Source organism: Pteronotus mesoamericanus, unplaced genomic scaffold (assembly GCF_021234165.1).
Source record: "Pteronotus mesoamericanus isolate MK-2021 breed Mesoamerican mustached bat unplaced genomic scaffold, CSHL_Meso_final scaffold_21, whole genome shotgun sequence".
Taxonomy (NCBI): Eukaryota; Metazoa; Chordata; class Mammalia; order Chiroptera; family Mormoopidae; genus Pteronotus; species Pteronotus mesoamericanus.
In genome coordinates this window covers 29279846-29301703 of record NW_026555310.1, presented here as the reverse complement: position 1 = coordinate 29301703, position 21858 = coordinate 29279846, and positions in this window count along the sequence as shown.

Sequence of the window (21858 nt, the reverse complement as noted above, 5' to 3'; positions counted from 1 at the left end):
TCACAGTGACCATCTTGAGGAAATACAATAATTTAACTTTATCTATTTTAGTTCCCTTCACATGTACCTGCTCCCCCATCAGTGGGAATAAGGAAGTGAGATTCTGATTTAAAGTTTAGTTTGCTCTAGTAACTTAAACAATCCCTATAGAAAATTCTCAAAATATAGCTTTGGGGAGAGAAGCAAGGAGCCCCTGGTCTCGTGACAGCCCTTGACATGTGCTGGCTGGCATCAGCTTTTGTCTGAGACATTGACCCTGTCCATCTGGCCCCTGGTGCCCTGCAGGGATCTGATGCTCAGATCTATGGCCATGAACATGCTATCTGTGTTCTTTTGGCTTGGTTGATTCTACCTGGGTCTGATCCATGTAGCATGGAGATGTATGGCAGTGCAGGAAGGTAAAACCTTAGGATCTCCCTCTGTCTAATGACACTGTGTCAACAAGTTGGCTTTGGTATGGCTGTCCCTCAATTCAGCACAAGGCAACTTGACAGTTAGCATTCTAAACAGGAGCAAGGATGCAGGAGGTGAAAGTGTGCAAGTGGTTGATGATGTGAGGCTAAAGCCCACTCTATCCTTAGTCACACCATTCTAAGCTATTGCTTCTCACCTCTGAACCAAAGCTAGGAGAGAGGTAATCAAACCACATTTTCTGCTCTCATGCACCGCCCTCCCTTCATTCCATTGGTCTTATCACAACTCCAACGGAGTGAGGAAAAGCTGGCTTTCCCTCTTCCCGTTACTGCTAGACCATCCATAGGCAAAACTCAAGAATCTATTCCAAGGTTGATAAACTATGCCTTTGAATGGCACATTCTTAAGTCACAGTGGAGTGAAGATTATTTTGTTCCTGTGTTAGTTGGCAAAGCATTGTGTATAGTATGACATTATAGCTCTGCTAAAAGAATATCCTGTACACTGACATCCAGCTAAGCTCTCATCACAGTATTTCCAATTCACAGGAAAGCAGTGATCAGAAAAAACATTAAAACTTTATAATGGAATTTCTTATCACAGTAGAATTAAGTCACAAAATTAAACATGAATATGAGACTGCAATCAAAGTAAGTTTCTGAGTGGCACATTTGTTAACCAAGTGAGGAAAGCCGGTCACTGATGGTGAGTTAATTAAATCATATTTGTTTGCAGCAGCCAAGGAAATGTGTCCAGAGAAAATAAATTTCTTCAAGACTATTAACAGTTGCTGGCAGAGTCGAGGACATTGGGAGCAACATCAAAAGTCAATTAAAAAACAGACAAATGATTTGAGTGGTTTTCCTTGGCTCTGATGAGTCAACAGATGTTACAAATACTGCTCAGTTGTTTATCTGAGAAGTCAGTGCAGAGTTTGAAGTGACTGAAAAATTAGTCTCTGTGAATAGTCTTCGTGGAAGAACTCACACAAAATGTTCTCCCGTACCATGCTTCTTAAACTTTAATGTAGACACAAATCAACCAGGGGACTTGTTAAAACGCAGATTCTGATTCCTAGATCTGGGACTGCTTTTCTAACAAGCTCCCCAGGATGTCACTAGTGCTTGACCACATTTAGCAAAGCTAGAGCTTACTTAGAATGGGACTGTCTTTGTAGCTTAACACTTGTCGTCTGCAGGTTGAACTGAGAAACACGTTACAGGGTAGTAAAACATAAGCCTAAAAGGCATTTTGTGTGAGGTTCTAACTTTAAATGCTTACAAATAGTACAATGTGTTGAGGACTTTAGTGGGGTAGTACACGACACATCTTCTCTATGTCCAAATTCAAAACAAATTAAGATATAAGAGTAAGGCATATAGAGGCTAATATATCATATTTAACACTGATAACGCTATTTAGAGAAGATGTACTAAATATGGGTCATTAAAGTGGGCTTGCTAATGCTCCTTGGAATTGAATGAAAGAAATTAATTTTCTAAAATAACACACCAGATTCAGAGAGACAGAGCCTGGACCACAGGGTCAGCTCATGGCCAAGAGCTAGTGAGAATATATACTCTCTACAGACAGCCCTTCCTGGGGGAGGAGCCCGGGCAAGGTCCGAGAAAGACTGGCAATGTTATTTCAGAAAACCCCCTCCGGATGGAATGAGGAAAGCCATGGCCCACACAAGCCTTGGGGAACTTTAGAAGAGCTTTGCTGTAGATGAGGAGTTACAGCACTTGTGGGCAAGCACAAGTAACTCCCTCGTCCATTTATACTCACTACCCTAAGTCTTGCCAGTGTATCTTTTACAAAGAGATGTACTTTAAAAAAATACAAAATACCCCTGGCTGGTGTGGCTTAGTGAATTGAGTGTCAGCCTGTGAATAAAAGGGTTGCTAGTTCAATTCCAAGTCAGGGCACATGCCTAGGTTGCAGGCCAGGTCCCCAGTAGGGGGCACACCAGAGGCAACCACACATTAATGTTTCTCTCTTCTCTTTTCTCCCTTCCTTCCCCGCTCTCTAAAAGTAAATAAATAAAATCCTTTTTTAAAAAAAATTGTGCTCCCCACTAAAAAATATAAAATAGAGCAGGGACATGCATCTACATCCTAACAGTCACAGGGCTGGTAAAGAATACTTAGACTTTTCAGCTATGGAGTCCAAGATTCATATGATTGGAAACACCCAGATATAAGAAGTTCCAAATGCTGGCGAGTCAAAAACAAAAAGTTAATTCAAACTGACCAATGTCATGCAGTCATGGCCTCGCTTGGTAATTGATTCTCCCCCATACATTCATGGGTAATCTGCACCTGTGGTTACAAGCTGCTTTCCAGATGTTTCTCCCTGCTTTTGACTTTGGCAGTATGTACAGCTCAAGAGCTCTTCCCCACCCCTTTTTTGTGGCCAGACTCAGGAGCCTCTCCCTCCTTTTTTCTTCTTCCGGTACATTTAAGAGTGTCCCCCACTGTCTTTTTATCTGGAGAGAACTATGTACATCCTTATCAAACTGCAACATGTGTGTTCCTCTCACCCACCATCCCAGGGACAATTGGATTTATATCGTCCTAGCAGGTTTCCCAACTCTCCTTTAGTAGGTTTACGTCTTTGATTGGAGAGGGTAGTTCACTGCTTTTGGATAAGTCACTAAACCAATCTGGAGTGACCTGGAGTACAGTTCTCTCCTTTGTATAACAAGGAAGTGATGGTAAATGGTTCTTCCATGTTCTTTCCAACTCTGAAATTCCAATTCAATGATTGCAATTTTGCTGGATACTTAAGAAAAAGTAGAGCTGTGTGTTGGGTTTTTTAAAGATTTTTATTCATTTAATTTTTTAGAGAAATGGGAAAGGAGGGAGAATGAGAGAGAGAGAAATATCGATGTGATGTGTGAGGATACATTGGTTGGTTCCCTATCACACACCCGTAACTGTTGACCTGGCCCTCAACCCAAGCATGGGCCCTGACTGGGAATCGTACCAGGGACTTTTTGGTTCTTAGGACAGTGCTCAGTCCACTTAGCCACACCAGCCAGGGATTACAGCTGTGTTTTAATGGTCTTAGCAACCTTTCTAAATTTTAAAAAATAATTTAATCTAAATGATTGACATCATTTTTTTAAAAGATTTTTTAAAATTTTATTTATTTTTAGAGAGAGGGGAAAGGAAGGAGAAAAGGAGGACAAGAACCATCGATGTGCAAGAGAAATATCAATTGGTTGCCTCTCACACACCCCCAACAAGGGCCCTGGCCCGTAACCCAGGCATGTGCACTGATAGGGAATCAAATGGGCAACCATTCAGTTCACAGGCCAGCACTCAGTCCACTGAGCCACACCAGCCAGGGCTGGATCACTTAATCTAAATCAAAACATCACATAAGTCCTACGCACAAAATCAGTAGAATAATAATTCCACTTTTTAAAATGAGAAAATTTGCTGGGTAGTTAGTTATATTGTTTTGAGCAACAAATGACTGCGCTAAATGAGACAGCATTCAAATCTATTTAATTTAGAGCTCCAGTTGGGTAATATATTTTAAAAAAGAGCTTAAAGCAAATCAACTATAAGCATTTCTTTGTTAATTCATACACTGAATAGCCAGTTCTATTCTAATAACATGCAGATGCGGGAGATATTTAGGACAAAGATGCTTAATCACAACCATTAATATGTGCTTACAAACATAATTTATCTGCAATCATTCTTCAATTACAATATTTCATTTAAATATGGATAGTGTTTCCAAGTGTATGATTTTCATAAGACATTGGGAGACACATTCTTAGCATTTAGCTGAAGTTTTAAGGTCTAACCTTGTGTTTGCTGTTTCTTTTTCAATCCTGCAAGGATTTGCTGGATTTCATTCCCATTGCATGCCTTTCCATTCCAGTTTTATTTATTTATTTTGATGGAACCCACAGAGAGTTGTAGCAGGAGAGGTTAAGTTGATGCAGCTAAATATACGGATTTAGAAGCAGGAAGTTGGGATCTTATTGCCTGATAACATTTCTTGGTGAGTAAGAAGAAAGGTTACTTGCTAAGATTGTGAGAAAAATTGAAGATCATTTATTAATCCCAAATTTTACAGATGAAGCTGTAATAGGCCAGGGAGTTTGAATGACTTTGTTAACATTTCTCTGAGAATTTAGTTAGTTCATTTTTTTACATTTGGTCATAAATACTCTAATCTTTTGTTACTTAAGTAACAGAAAATCCCCTCCTCATACTGTGGAGAAAAAGGAAAAAAACTGCTCCATATAAAAGAGCCCTAAGAAAAACAACATATCAATAATGATTATCTTTGGATTGTGTATTGTGGGTCATTTTATTCTCTTGGATATTTTTTGTATTTCCCAAGTGGTCTCTAATTAGCATGGCTTGCTTTTTCAAAAAAAACTTGAATTAAAATTATAAAAGACCTTAAGATAGTAACCTAAAATCTGAGCAGTACTTTCAAGAGCATTCATACTTACAGAAACACCATTGTAAGCACTTTGATGTGGTCCATGTTTAATTTCAGTCTCATTTTGATGCTGTCTGCACACAGCCCCTGAATCAAGAGGGCCTAATGATCAGAAACATATCAGAAGACCAAAAAGCAAAAGTAAGCAAACACCAATGAGGCAGGGAAGGTTGCAGAGAACTAATAGTTGGTCTAGAAACTCTGAGCCAGCAGTGGAAAGAGAAGCAAAGCAGAAGAAGCAGAAACAAGGAGCAGCTGAGTCATTCTATTGGCAGAGCATTGCATGAAGGGCCGCAGACATCTACTTTCACGGGACAAGATAACAAGATTGACAGAGCTGCTTCTTATCACCAGAGCTTTTTAGTGGTCTTTCAGGCCTGTGTATCCTGTTCCTCAGCTCTGTGGCTGATGAGATTAATTTGTTCTTTCTCTGCTTTAATACGTTCTTAAAACGCAAGCCATCAACTGAGGCAAACTCACAGCCAAAAGAAGCTAACTGGCCTAGACAAATACTTAGGTCGAATCTAATTGTTTTAAAAACACAGATACTATGATAAACGGCCTGGAAGATACCTTTTTGTCTGTGTTTTCTTTCTTCAGAACTGAGCCCCAGAATAAAACTTAGGTCAAAATGTAAAGAACTTTTTGATACTGCCAAACAGCTTTTCATAAATTGCTGTGATTTTTACTGTGGTTTATTATTTTTAAATGAGTTTACATCTTTATTCTCTCATGTTGTCTGTTTCTGTCTCTATTCTGTGTCTATGTGGCTGACGCTCTATTTTGGTGCACTCACTTGTCATTTGCAACATGTTTCTCTCTAACCTTACTCTCCTAGGGAGGAGGCAACAGCTAAACTTTGATTTCCACCATTTCTTGTCAATATGAAAATAAGTCCCTGGTGCACTCTCTGAATTCTGCGTGCTTCCCGCATGAGTTGCCAGGAGATAAAGCAGTTGTTTTGAAACCAAAAAGATAAAAGCTACATGCTGAGAGTGTATGCGCCAAAAGGCCTACCTTGGACATTGGTAATGGCTGGAGTTTCTGTGTCAGCCCTGCATCATTCCCACGGAATCGTGGGGGCCGTGCGGAGTCCTTAGTTGTGGGGCCTCCTGCTGCTTGCTGCACCCTCGTTCCAGGCCAACTCTTTGCAAAGGTCTAATAAGCTTAGATAAGTCTGAGACATTCCAAGGCAAATAGAACTATTGCCTGCCTTCCCAGACAACCCGAGTGACTGTAAACCTCAGACAGCAGCCAGGAGTCCAAACGAGTAGTACAATGGTTAGCAAGGATCGGGGCTGGGGCCGGGCATAACCCTTAGGGTTTCTTACAGAATCTCCTACACCCCACCTTGGTGAAGGGAAAGGAGCTGGAATTGCCAGGCTCCTAGAGTAGGCGTTGGACAAGCTGAGTGCACCAGATGCATCTTGGGGATGAGGAAAAGGAATGTGCAGCTTTTTGTCTTGACGTTGGGGGATCACGGCAGCGCGTGGTAGGAACAGAGAGCAGTGCTCGAGGCCTGAAGGAATGAATTACACATGTCAGCACAGACAGAGACATCCATGACCCGAACTCACACACCCAGCTCTAATGCCACAGTATCAGACAGGCATCCCTCAAGCTCAGGGCACTTCCGGAAGCAAAAGAATTAGAACAGTAGGATTGGACAGTTAATCTGAGTTCCTTGTAAAAGACTGAGAGTAAATTAAGTTATCAGGAAACAAGTAAAAATAGAGGCTTGTATGCTAAGCTAAGTTCAGTTATAGGGAAATTACTAAATTTTTATATAAGCATGTGATAATGCAAAGTTTGCGCTCCCAGATCTCTTGAGTTACCTAGCAGTAGCTACTAAAATTAAAAATGCACAAACCCTTTGACCCAGCAATGTTAATTTTAAGAACTCATTCTTTAAATGAGCTAGGATGCAAAGAAATGTGTATAAATATTTTTATTTTGACAATATTTGTAGTGCCAAAACTGCTTGAATATCTTGAATATCTATCAGTAGGGAGTAGGGTGAATAAAGAAGTATATATCTATTGCTTGAAGTATTAAGTAGATGTTAACATGTTAATATATATTATTAAATGAAAAAGTAATTTATAGTGTGATTGTATGTATTATCTTTATTTGTAAATAAAAGAGGGTCCTTATATAGGTCATAAAAATATAAAAAGACTCATCAAACTGTCAACATGAGCTCTTCAGTGGGTGGCTTTAGAAGAAGGAGAGACCATCTTTTTTTCTTTTTTTTTTTTTTTTTTTTTGCTTATGTATTTCAATGTTGTTTGACTTGAAACCAAGAACCTGTTCAAACTTTGTAATATGTTAACCAATAAAATAAAAGTGTGAAAAGAAAAAATGGATATCAGTTTAGCAATACATTTCAAATGATACTCTCAAAAGCATCCATTTAAAAAATAATGATTTTGACAGATTAAACTTTCACTTTCTTTCTGCCTGTCTTAACTCTGTACCTCTTAGAAAGTGATGAAATATGAAATGGGGGGTAGGAGCAGTTTTAAAATCAACTGTTCCCATTATGGAATATATTGAAGAATTAGCCTTTGATCTTCACTGTTTCTGAATCCTAATTTTCAAGGGCCACTTTCAGTTTGGGGAGCTGATTCCTTTTTCCTCTGATAATATCCCTTCACTTTTGAGATTCTCTACTTCTCTACGCCCTCCTCCTTCACCCCATCTCCTGTCTTCCTATTTCCCATATTACTCACATTCACACCCTCAGGTCTCCTTGTCTCTGACCTACTTTCTTATTGCTGCCCCCTCCTGGTTTCCTCATCCCCCTTCTCTGTGGTTTCATTTGTCCTCAAGGACGTGCCGGACATCATAACGTCATTATGGGGAAATTAGTCTCTTGGACAAAGCATTGAGGGGCACCTGGAGTCCATACCAAGTTCCACACAACTTTTTCACAAAAAAAAACCTTTATTCTTAGAAATGGGATAAAGAAATGGGGCACAACTGGCTAAGCTGCACTATGTCCAAGAACAATTCATGTATGGAATGTTCCAGGCTGTGCTGAAGGCAGTTCATACTGCTACAAATTTCAGCAAAGAGGAAGAAGATAGAAGAATATAATTAGAGCCTGAGAAAAAGATCAGAATGAGGAGAGAGAGCTCAAGGAGTTGATGGGATGGTTTGTCAAGCTAAAAAAGAAGAGAAAAAGAACCAAGGAATAATATCAGAAAAGAGATTCGGCAATTAATTTAATACAGTGTCCACTCTGGCATTCCTCATGGTTCAGCACAGGTCACTGAGCACAGGGTATGTTCTTAAAGATTCACAGTCACGAAGAATAAATCTGGTGTTTCTAAAGAAGAACTTTTGAGGGGCCAGACCACCAGATAGAAATAAATATGTATGTGCCTTAGTATATTTACACTTCATGATTTAATTTAAGATAAAGAAAAACAAAATAAGCATTGCATTTAAAAAAAATTTTAATATTTCAACAATCATTCTTATCTACTAAAATCCAGAATAATCACGGTTCCCATGATTTTGTGTCCAACCAAGTAGTCTACTAACCAAGTAGGTTAATATTTTCTGAGCAAAGCATTAGCAATTCATGAGAAGCCCTTGGCTGGAAGCAGGTCCAAATGAAGCAGGAAGTGATGCAATCACTGGTCAACTTGATACTATTGGGCTCCTCTTCACTGATGACACCCTCCCTGAAGCCATTTGACTCACTTCAGGAACTGATGATGCAAAATAATGACCTATTTAATGCCTGCCTAATCTCCTGAGCCCTGACTTCTGCTCTGCATTCTGAAGCACCCCAGAGGATACCCACAACACTGTTCCCCTGAACAAAAATATCTGCTGCAAAGACCTTCGGCCTCTTCCTGCCCGTGTTAAGCTTCTCCGGCACACATTACCAGTGTCCTGGCAAGAAACTCTAACTCTTCCCGAGAGTGAGAAGAAAGCCGAAGACCAAAACCTCCAAACAGAGGCTAAGAGGCAAAACTGTGGGAGGGAGAGAAATGAGGCCATTGCCCTGGGCACACTGCACAGGTGACTCATCACACCTGCAAGAAAGGATCTTGCAATTCTGGAGGAGTTAAGGTTGGTGCCACATAGTGCTGGTGGAGAGGAAGAGGAGAGGTGTGCTCATGAAGAAAAAGTGTGTCGTCCTGCATGAAAGATGGAAATGGGATCCTTGCCCACCGAGGAAATTCTGGCTTCTCGGTCCAAGCCTATGGTTAAACGCTGTGAAAAAGAAAACAGCCGGCAGGTGGCAGCACCAGATTACTCGAGTAAAACAAGGCTGCAAGGCCACACTCCAGTTCATCTTGCCTATTCCGTCTGTCCTGTAACTTTTCTTGGGTGGGATTTCATTTAGCTGTCAGAGTCCATCTCCATAAGAAGGAAGAGGTTTTGAGTTCCTCTCTGTATTTTCAGTACCTAGCACCGTGCCTGGAACAGGCTGGGTATATTTGTTAAGTGAATGGATCATTAAAGGAAGGAAGGAAGGGAGGGAGAAAGGGAGGGATTTTGAAAATTCACCTAAACTAAAAAAAGCCACCATTTATCCCTGACTGGTATGATTCAGTGGATTTATCATCTGCCTATGAACCAAAAGTTCACAGGTTCGATCCCTGGTTGCAGGCCAGGTCCCAGTTGGGGGTGTGAGATAAGCAACTAGTTGATGTTTCTCTTACATGGCGATGCTTTTCTCCCTCCCTTTCTCCCTCCCTCCCCTCTCTCTAAAAAGAAATAAATAAAATCTTTAAAAGAGAGAAAGAAAAAGCCATCATTTGAAGTGGTCCTGTTCCCTACTTCTTATCCTATCCTACTATTGTCATGTTAATTACAAATTTAATTAGTTTTAGTAACAATAATAACACACCACACTAGATTAATTCTCTACTCACCCTTGTGGCAGCCTACATCCTTATTCTTTACTTAATTAAATTTTCCCTATCTCTTCTGGAGACTTTAAAAAATCATGGACTTTTTTAAAAATCTGAGATTAGAGATACAACAGCTAAAATTCCATGTTTAAAAGAATTCATCTATGTTTGGATGTTGATGTTTGTAAGAAAAGTAATAGATAGTCATTCTTTGATGGGCTGTATTTTTTTTTTTAACCAATTTTTTGTTGGCCAACTGTAATTATTTTAAATTTACTCTTTAAAAAAGTTTTTCTTTCATTGGCCTTCTTTAAAATATGCTATTATGCTGTGGCTGGTGCCTTTTTAGAATCCTTTCTTAATAATAATAATTTGAGGTAATAAAAATAAAAAGACTAAATAAGCTAATACATAATGAGAGTGCACCATGCACCAGGCACTGTGTGATACTGGGGAAGGGTGAGAACTATCACTCTTAAGATGGTGTAAAAAAACCTTCACCCTTTGCTTAACAAGGGGCACAAAATAGCCACAATGGGCAGCAAAATAAAAACCTTCATATTTACCTATCAGAATGAGGGAGAACCAAACTTTCCCTGAAAGCTAGGAATAAGAACTTTGCTGATAAAATGACAGTGAGCATCCCCACCAGCTGAGCATGGGGGTGGGAGGTGTTTATGCATATGTATGGGTTTTTTGAGGGCAAGAATGTTATCTTATATGTTTTCATATCCCTGGCACCTCACCCAAAGTCTGGCATGTTTTAGGGCCTCAATAATATTTACTGAATGTGTGGAGACTATCAGAACATATCTCACTAAACAATGGTACTTGAATCAGAGCCACATTCTCAGCAGAAGAAAATAGGAGAGCCCATCATGAGAGCCAGCATCCAGCAGACTCATAAAAATGGGCTCAGAACCAAAATAAAATCAGATAGCATCATCTGGAAATAATGACACCCTTAATTATATCATCTTCGGAACTCCTATCCCTACTATCTTCAATGTTGTTACACCTAATCATTTACTAATGCTTTCACAGCCTTATTGTAAAGCTGGAGCAAAACTACTGGAGGTTTACAGTAGTGAGTACATGAAACACAGAGTTTATTCTTATTTATTAATTACTGTATTATTTTCCATACCAAAAAAAAAACCCCTGTAAACTTACATTTACCCCACCCTGTGTATTAAATGCAACTTTCTTGAACTCAAAGAGCCCATTTGAGTCCTTTCTATCCATAAGGGAAACTTCTGAGTTATTATTAGTCTCCCTAATGCTAGAGGGATATTGGATCCTACAATTACCTTAAATAGAGATGGTCCCTGGCATCGGGTTAACTCCTATTCTCTTCTCACTCGGCATGCTCTCCCTAGGCAATCTCATCCCCACCCATCATTTCTATACCAGTAACTCCAGATCTTAACCTATAATGTAGATCTCTCTCCTGATTCCAAGTCCATACATACAGCTAATTGCCTGCTACACATCTCAACCTAGACATTCCATAGCTACTTTAAATGTATCACATCAAAGATCAAATTCAGGAGCTTCTCGTTTAAAACAGCAGATTGAGCATATCGATTTATCTTTTTTCCAAAAACCACATTAAAATTAAGGTAAGGAAATAAAGAGGTGGGGACATGCTCAATTGCACCCAGCAAAGAAAATGGAGAGGAGTGGAGATTCCAAAAAAGAAGTCAAGAGATGGATGAAAAGGGGTAACTGATGATCAAAAGGGGTCCCCAACCTGGGCCACAGACCTGTAAGGCCCTGTCTGTGGCCTGTTAGGAACTGGCAGCGAGGGAAGCTCGCCTGAGCTCCACCTCCTGTCCCACATCTCCCCACCTCCCACGAGCAGGTCTCTGGTGCCAAAAAGGTTGGGGACTGTTGATCTACAATGAGACACAGCCCAGGAAGGCATCACACTACCCAGAATGAACCCAGAAATGCTCTCAATTTGCAGAAGGCAAGAGCGTGAGAAAACCAAAGTACTTTAGTATCTTCAGAAATATTAAGAATGACATTGCACCCATAAAACAAAAGCAGGATAAAATCTATGAATACCAAAACGTCGTGTGTCTCCACCAACCTGCTGCCTCTCATCTCGGTGAACGCCACCATCATCCACCCAGTTTCCCCAGCCAGGAAGTTGGAAATGATCGTTTATTGTTCCCTTCTCTTTATGCCTCATTCAATAAACTAAGGGTTGATTCAACCTCGTAAATATCTCTCCTTCCCCACAGCCACTGTCTTTTATTATGTCTTTCCTGAATTCTCTCAACAGCTTCATTTCTAGTCTTCATAATTCTAGTTTGAAGCCTTCCCAAATCATTCTCCAGGAGCCCTTCCTGCCTCATCTGCCCAGCATCTGGCACACTGCTCTTCAACCAGTGAGTGCTCCATAACTACTTGGAGTAATATCTGACCATCCGTCCAGCCCCAAATGTTCACAACGTCATACTTTGTTCTTTATATCCCATTCATGTGAACTTACTTTTTGTTCTTCCTCAAAATGTGTCTCCTTTTTAAAATATGTGCTGTTCTCTTTGCCTGGAACCCCTGTTCTCTTTATTGCCATGGAAACACCTTTCAAGCTCAGCTCAAGTGTTGCTTCCCCCAAGGAAGTCCCCAAAATTCCCTCGACTGATGTGAGACTCCTTGAATGCCCTATGTCTGTCTCATATGCCTCCACCACAGCATTTAAGTGTTAAATCGTACATTTCCTGTTTCCAAGGGCAGACTGAAGGCAGGAGCCGATCCCTTGAGCTTCATAGCCCTTGCACACGCACCACATGGATAAATGATTATAACCATAGCAGGAGGACACTCAAAAAAATCACCCAGGTAGTCCTGGCCCTTAGGCCAATGGAGTATTATCATTATCTTTTTATTAGTTGAGGCATCTGAAACACAGAGATTAAGTGACTTATTTAAGGTTGCAAAACTGAAACCTACAGTTTGTATGTGTGATGGAGAGGGGAGAGCGCGGTGGTCACAACTAAAATCCTGGTTCTCTACCTTCTTATACAGTGATCTTCCCACCACATGATGACACCTCTCACAAATCTATTATTTACTAAATCTATTGTTTACTAAAGAAATGCAACTGGGAAAAAATATATACACCAAAATAATAATAATAATAATAATAATAATAATAATAATAATAAAAATTGCCCAAACTAAGGGTATGACTTTCTTTAAAATAATGACAATTATTATGTGCTATTTTTTAAGCCTGACCTTGTTCTGCACCAGGAGGAACACTTTGAAATCACCATTTATTCATCAGGCACTGTGTGCCATATGTAATTTTCTGTTACAACAAACTAACAAGCAAATGCTTTCAATCACATTCAGTTCTCCCCTTATCCTCTTACTGCCATTTCTGGCACATATGCCGAAGGTGTCAAATAGGCCAAATGTTATCAGTGTGCTGGCCAGCCAAAACCGGTTCTTTGGTCCCTACCTCAGCACAATCTCAAGTAGCCCACCATTACCCTACCTGCCCTTGAGAACTGGCAAGCTTTCTCCACTTCAGAGAAAGATCTGAGTCCTCTTCTTCTTTCCTGGCTCCCTTGGTGCCCTATCAAAGTGCAATGATCATCGCAGGTACTCCAGAGAGAGCTTGCTGACCTGATAAAGACGGTAAAAAGGAGCTTACACTTTCTTACCCAGCTTCCTCTCTTAGATATTGTTATTTGAGAGCTTCTTCTCAACCTCCCTTTCCATTTTACCCTTTTAGGCTCACCATTCAAATTGTGTCAGTTTCCCAAATTCTGCCCTCCGTACTCTTCTCTGAACACAGCCTCCTTGAACAGTCTTATCCATTTCATTTCATCGTAACCTGTATGTTAACGACTCCCAAGTCATGGTTTTAAAAGCAACTTCTCCCAAAAACTAAAGACCCCATTTTCTAAGATCCTCCAACATAATGCCACATATAAAACTGGACAAACCTTAAAAATAAGACGTCTAAAATAAAATTCATCACTTCCCCCAAGCCCATTTTTCTGTTTGTTCAAGGAATCACCGTCTGCCCTTTGTCATCCTCAGTCCCCTTTACTATGCCACCTCTGGGAAGGCTGAGATGGCTCACAGCCCACAGGAGTTCCCCTACGACAGCGCTACCATACCTTCCCTTACCCCCAACCAGGAATTCCTAGCGGGAGCAAAAACAACGCCTCATATATCAGGTCTAGTGACTGATGCAAGAGATGGATGTGTGACCCAAGTTCATCCCTCAGTGTCCATCTCTGGAAAAGTTCTAGCTGGCCCCAGGGAAGGTCCCATTCTTCTTTAGTCCCTGAACCAGAAGAACCAGCTATGGCAATGATCCTCAAGCATGGAGAGAGCTGTTGTATAACATGAAGTTATAAAGGACACCTTCAAAGGCAGGACATGGAGGAAGAATGATCTTAGGCCCAAATTCAATGGTCCCTACCTGGCTTTATCTCTGTCCTTCCCAAAGTTAGGTTAGTAACCTAATTTTGCAAATAAATTACCCCTTTATATGTTTTAGATGTATCAACATGGGCTTCTGTCATTTACACAATCCTAATTTAAACCTTTCTCCTGTTAATCTGTTTCTTATCTATTTGATTGGGGGTGGGAGCAGCCCATGAACCTAAGAGGGTAGAAGAAAAAAAGTCTTTCCTCCCCTGCTGTACTCAACATAGTATTTTCTATCTAGTAAGCTTTCACCAAATGCCTGTTAAATTGATCTAGTTATGACATGTAGATTTGGGAGGAGGAATTGTTTCTGTTATAATCATTTCAATTTTTAATTCAGTGTTGGAATTCATGCTTCCTGTGGAATCTGTGAGGCAGTTATGGAAGTCTAGATGATCAGACTGGTTTTTATTCTACCATTCTCATGGACGTCCTCTGTAAGAGAAGTCTCAGTTTAAAGTCTATTCTATAAAAACACTGAAAGTCTGATTCTACCCCTTAGTAAAAAACAAAATTTCATCTTCCTTTCTCCTTCCTTCCTTTTTTTTCTTTCTGAGAGACAATCAGAATTCAAGCTATGGCTTGGGTGTAATTATAGGTGCCAAACCAGACTCAGCCTTTACTTACAGCCCTTTGCTGAGTCAGCAGTCCATCTCCTCCTCTCTGATGTATGCAGGCTGCTCCCGAACCAGTTTGAGTCATGTTATTTGTATACCATAAAAATGGGGCATCTGATAATATGTTCCCCTTCTCTGGTTCAAATCATCAATGGGGCTCCTCTCTCTTATCTTAGTCACCAGCTTTTGAATATTTACAATATGTGGTAGTACAAAAAAAAAAATGGATTTTGAATTCTATGCTGGCTATAGCTGAAGTGGGAAAGCCACAAAGAAAGAAAAAGCAGAGTGGACCCCTGATAATAATGAGTTTTCTGTGAGTGGGAGTAGGTTATGAAGGATGGAGGAGAAGAAGAATGAGGATGAATGACTAAGAGCAATGAAAGTGTATAAAGAAAGTTAAATATTTGCTTATGAATGAACAGGAAGGGAAGAAATAGCATTATGTTTTTTACATACATAGTAGGTATTTAATAAGCATTTATATAAGGATTTTGGACAGTGCTAAAAAGATAGGCTTTCTTTCTTAGAATTAAGAAGTAATAAGAAAAATTATGTCTTTGAAAGGGCCATGGATTTTTAAAGCTATAGGATGACATATTTAAATGGTTTGACTGTGACTTGGTTAAGTTCTTACCTGCATTCAATTCTGTATAAGCTGAGTTTTATAGAGTCTTTGGTTCTGGGTTTTTATAGCCTGAATCTTTATCTATATTTCTGCAGATGAGCTGTATTGAGGACATGCAATTTTAGATGACCTAATCCTGGTTTTACAACCAGGCAGAGCCACAGCCAGCCCCAGTTTTGCTAGGTTAGCACAGTTAATAAGAACTGAAGCAAACCTGAACAACTGGATTATGAATCCTGAGCCTGGCTGGCCAAGGAGAGGAGACAGATGTTACTGATAGAGTCAAAGAATATGTAGGCAACTAATCCAGTACTGAATTCAAGACGGGATATTGGAGTAGAAATTGTTTCCGATCTGTGGTCAGGACAACATGAATTGGGATCTCAGTTTTCTTGTGTGGACTTTGAGCAAGTCACTGTTTCTCCGTGATTCAGTTTCCTGTGACCTTGAGCAAAACACTATTTCTCTCAGATTTGGCATCCTGTGAAAAATTGGAATATAAAGTAGTTGTGAGAATTAAATGAGAAAATGCATGTGAAAGTATTTTAATAGTTTTAAAGTGTTACATAAATGTAAGGTGGTATGAATTTTAGGTTATGGTCTGGTTAACATTTTGATTAAGCAAATGATATCTATTAGTTTCTGAGAGTGAGGAGTCATGTCTAGTACATGTATAAAGAGGGTGAGCCATTCACCAATTGAACACTAATTCAAATGTCTATTCATGACATACTATGTGCCAGAAGTATTTAAGTGCTAACGATACAGCTGTAAGAAAAAAGGAGATAAAAATTCTTGTCCTGATGGACAGAATAGAGATAATCAACAAACTAGTATAGATGGAGAGCTGCAAAAATTCACTTGTGTGAAATTTGTGGTTACATTATTTTAAGTTGATGTAGAATTATATTTTTAGTTGAGACTATAAAGATAACAAAATACGCTATACACACAATTGATAGAAATTGAGCTGAGAAAATCCCAAATTATTAGGAAGGAGTCACTTCTGAATTCCCGCTCACTTCTGCTCTGCCCTTGCCCGGAAGAACTTGAGCTGGTTATGAGGTGAGAATGGGAGCTGGGCAGAGACTGAGAGCCAGGAGCCTTATACCTGGGGTTAATGTATATAATACAGAGTCTGGCACAAATAATGCCCACTTTTTATTTCAAAATCATAAGCATGTAATTCTGTAACATAACAATATCACACTCAAGCACACCATATGGTATTTTAGGTAAAATGTTCAAATTAAAACTATAAATTCTTACACCCATATTATTACCCTACCAACCACACTCAAGCAAGCCTTACTCTGCCAGACCCTGTCTAATAGGATGTCTCCTGTAGAAAAGTAACATTGGGAAGAGAAAGAGCATGGACTATAGTTGGCAGGGATGGAGAGAGGTCAGGGAGACCTCACAGAGAATGTAACATCTGAGCGAAGGCCTGAGGCAGGGGCAGGAGCCATCCACATGGAGATCTGGGGCAATCACATGTCTGTCTAAAAGTACAATAAATGGAAAGTCCTGAGTTGGAAAATGCCTAGTGTGCTTGAGAGAGTGAGGAGTTCAAGTATTTTGATTGTTATACCTTTTTAATATAGTTTGAAATAAAAAAGTGTGATGCCTACAGCTTTCTTCTTCTCAGTATTGCTTTGACTACTTAGGGTTTTTTGTGGTGTGATACAAATTTTAAGATTGTTCTATTTCTGTGAATAATGCCATTGGAATTTTGATAGTGATCACATTGACTCTCAGACAGTATAGACATTTTAACACTATTAATTCTTCCAGTCCATGAATACAGGATATCTTTTTATCTGTGTCTTCTTCAATTTCTTTCACCAACATCTTATAATTTTCAATATACAGGTCTTTCATCTACTTGGTTAAATTTATTCCTATGATTTTGTTCTTTTTGTTGCAGTTTGAAGTGGGATTATTTTCACCCTGGCTGGCATGTCTCAGTGGATTGAGTACTGGCCTGCCAACCGAGGGGTTGCCAGTTTGATTCCAAGCTGGGGCACATGCCTGGTTTGCGGGCAGGGTCCCCAGTTAGGGGCATGCGAGAGGCAGCCAATCACATCGATGTTTTTTTCTCTCTTTTTCTCCCACCTCTCTGAAAATAAATAAAAATCTTTTTTAAAAAATTAAAATTTAAATGAGATTATTTTCTTAATTCCTCTTTCTGGTAGTTTCTTTTTATTGGTGCATAGAATTGCAACAGACTTTTTTACATTGATTTTGTATCCTGCAACTTTACTGAATCTGTTTATTAGTTCTAACAGTTTTGAGGTAGAATATTTTGGGATTTTTACATGTAATATCATGTCATCTGCAGATAGAGACAGTTTTCTTTCTTTTGTGATGTGGATGTCTTTTATTTCTTTTTCTTGCCTAATTGCTCTTGCTAGGACTTCTAGTGTTATGTCAAATAGAAGTGGTAAAACTTGACATTATTGTCTTCTTCCTGATCCTAGAGAAAAACCTTTCAGTTTTCTATTATTGAGTATGATGTTTCCTGTGGACTTGTTATACATGGCCTTTAGGATTTTTTTTAAAGAGAGCTCTCACCCTAAAACAAACATACATTAATATCTATGGAGAAAACAGACTGAAAGGAAAAGAACTGGAGAGCACTTTGGCTGACCTATAAAAACAAAACAAAATTCTCTTATAAAGATTAGGAGATAGAGATCAGACTAAAAACATGTTAAGAATTGCAAAAGACAATTTTGTGAGACTTATGTAAATACTGATAACCAGGAAGCAGCCTTAATAAAGCTCCTGAAAACACACAGCAAAGCTGACGCATTTACTTTTCCTTACTGTGTAATCAGATCTCATCAGCTCCAGGACTTTCCAAGCAAAGACCTTTGTGAAAGTATTTTGGACTTCCACCATAAACAATTCTTAGACTGCCCTATACTAAATTTAAAAAAAAAAAAAAAAAAAAAAAAAAAAACTTAAGTAGTAATTGCCCTAGATTTAAGCAAGTATGCCTCTGTACTCCTTCTTAGAGAAAACTAAGATTCTTTCTGTCCCTTGGAGGTGTAAATCTTACCATCACCTCAAAATGTAAACACCCAAGATAACTTTCAGCTAAAGCAACCACCTACAACTACCTGGGACTGAAAAAAATAAAAGAAGCCTTTGGAAACAAACTGCTAGATATTTGCAAAGGATCCTTTATCCAAAATTTAAAGTACAGTCTTTTTAACATCACTTATCAAGAGCAAATAAAAATCTTAAATGTCTTCTCCAGAAACATTCATAGAAAGCTGTAGCTACCTATTGAGTAGGTAATCTTCATTTGTTCTGCCAGGAACACAATATATAAACTAGTGAGTTTTGTATTATTGTGCCTGACTCATGAGTAAAATTTTTAAAATATATTTTGTTGATTATGCTATTACAGTTGTCCCAATTTTTCCCACTTTGTTCCCCTCCACCCAGTACCCCATGCCCTCCAGCAATCCCCCCTCCTTAATTCATGTCCATGGGCCATGCATATAAGTTCTTTGGCTACTCCATTTCCTATACTGTTTTTAACATCCCTATGTCTATTTTGTACCAATTTGTACTTCTTAATTCCTGTACTTCTTCTCCCTTTTCTCCCCTTTCCACCTTCCATGTGATGACCCTCCAAATGATCTCTGTATCTATGATTCTGTTCCTGTTCTGTTTGTTTGATTAGTTTGTTTTTTTATTCGGTGTTGATAGTTATGAACTAATTGCAACTTTAATGTTCATATTTTGATCTTCTTTGTCTTATATAATGCCCTTTAACATTTCATGTAATAATGCCTTGGTGATGATGAACTCCTTTAGTTTTAGATTGTCTGAGAAGCCCGTTATCTGCTCTTTGATCCTAAATGATAGCTTTGCTGGTAGAGTAATCTTGGTTGTAGGTCCTTGCTTTTCATCACTTTGAATACTTCTTGCCAGTCCCTTCTAGCCTCCAAAGTTTCTTTTGAGAAATCAGCTGACAGTCTTATGAAACTCCTTCATAGGTTACGATCTGCTTTTCTCTTTCTGTTTTTAAGATTTTCTCTTTATGTTTAATCTTTAGCATTTTAATTATGATGTGTCTTGGTGTGGTTATCTTTAGGTCTATCTTGTTTAGGACTCTCTCTGCTTCCTGGACTTGTATATATTTTTCTTTCACCAGTTAGGGAAGTTTTCTTTCATTATTTTTTCAAATAAGTTTTCAACTTCTTGCTCTTCCTCTTCTTTTTCTGGCACCCCTATGATTTGGATGTTGGTATGTTTGAAGATGTCCCAGAGGCTCCTTAGCCTATCCTCATTTTTTTTAAATTATGTTTTCTTCCTGATGTTCTGATTGAATTTTTTTTCATTCCTTGTGTTCCAAATTGTTGATTTGATTCTCAGCTTCATCCCCTCCACTGTTGGTTCCCTGTAGATTTTTCTTTTAATTTCACTTAATGTAACCTTCATTTTTGCCTGGGTCTTTTTTATGCTGTTGAAGTACTCAATGAGTTCCTTGAACATCCTGATGACCAGTGTTTTGAGCTCTACATCTGATAGGTTGCTTATCTCCGTTTTGTTTAGCCTTTTTTTTTTTCTGGAGATTTGATCTCTTCTTTCATTTGGGCCATATTTGTCTCCTCACTTTGGCAGCCTCCCTGTGTTAGTTTCTGCATATTATGTAGAGCTGCTTTGACTCCCTGTCTTAGTAGCATGGCCTATTGTTGAATAGGACACCTCTAAGTTGTATGAGGTGGAGCCTTAAGTGATCGCCAGGGCAGGGCGACCCATGTCATTGCTCTGTGGCTCTGTTCGGGGGAGGGCCTGGAATGGGAACAATGTTACTGCCTGGCCTCTGGAGTTTTGCCCAGGAGAAAGCTGTCTCCTGGCATTCTCCCTGTTGTCAGTCACTTCCATTTCTCCCTGTACGCCACTGGCGCCCTTGCAGCAATTGCCCTGGGGCTGAATCCCAGAAGGAATGAGTCCGCATAAGTTTTAAATTTGTTGTGGGCCCTTTAAAAGGAGTCTTCTGAGAATCCTTCAGTTTCTTCTACTGCACCAACCCCTATTGATTTTTACAGCCAGAAGTTATGGGGACTTATCTGCCTGGCTCTGGAACCCTGGGCTGGGTGGTATGGTCTGGGACTGGGATCCCTCCCTCCCAAGGTATACCTCCTGATTTTTATCCACCACACTTGTATGTGGGACCACCCATTGAGAATCTCCACATCTCTCCATGCCTCTCCATATGTCTCCATATCTCTGTGTCTCTGTTCCTCCTACCTGTCTGGATGAATGTGGCTTCTTTAAATCTTTTGTTGTTGTACTTCCATATACCTTGATTTTCTGATGATTCTGGGTGATACTTATTTTGTAGTCTAGTTGTAATTTTTGCTGTAGTCGTACAAGGAGGCAAGGCACATTTACCTATACCTCCATCATGACTAAAATTATCTGAACTCATGAGTAAAATTTTTTAATAAAAGTTCTAAGATCTCTTATTTGTGTACGTTTTTAAGTTTGTGTATGTCTATATGTGTAAGATTTGTACATGTGACATTTTTCTACCTTCAGATGGTATTGCCAAAATTCATAAAAAGACCTTTCTTGAATTAGTTTAGAAAGAATTAACACAAATATAAATTAAGTATTCCTAAACCTGTCAGAAAAATAGACACTAAGCCCAAATTTCTTTTATTTATTTATTTTTTTAAATCTACATGATCTAGGATGATCTTTGGTAATAATGCTACCTTAATATCCTTGGTTAAGTAAAACTAGATAAGTCTTCAGAGTTGTCAGCATTACACATATTTTATTCTACCTGACACAATTTTATTCTACCTGAGTTAATTGGTAAAATAAGCTAATGTTACCTCTATTAGCTGTTTAAGAATATAAAATTATAAAACCAAACTAAATCATATGTTTAACTTTTAAGTTCTTTATTTCTGTTATTTTAATTATTTGCCTAAATATATTATGTCACAAAATTTGTTAACAAGAAAGTTACTTTAAATGATGGCTAGTTTTGTTTAAAGTCTTGTGAAATTTTTATGAACAATCCCATACAGTGGTTAAAAACACATGAATGACATGGATGCAAGTGGGGAAAAAGCTTATGAGTGATTCTTTCCACTTAAAAATAGTTTCCAAAACTTTTTTTGGTAACAAAACTTCAAAGTTATACTTAGTTAAGTTAAATGAAAGATATTCATTGACTCTCTAAAGCATTTCCTAATAGGAGAAAATACTGAAACTTTAATTGCTAAACATAAATTTATCTATTTTTGGACGGTTATTACAGAGAGACTAAAAAATTTGGGTGTGCTAGTAAACATATTCTTTTACCACATCGAAATTTATACTATAAAAAAAGTCTCTAAAAATAACAATATGGGTATAT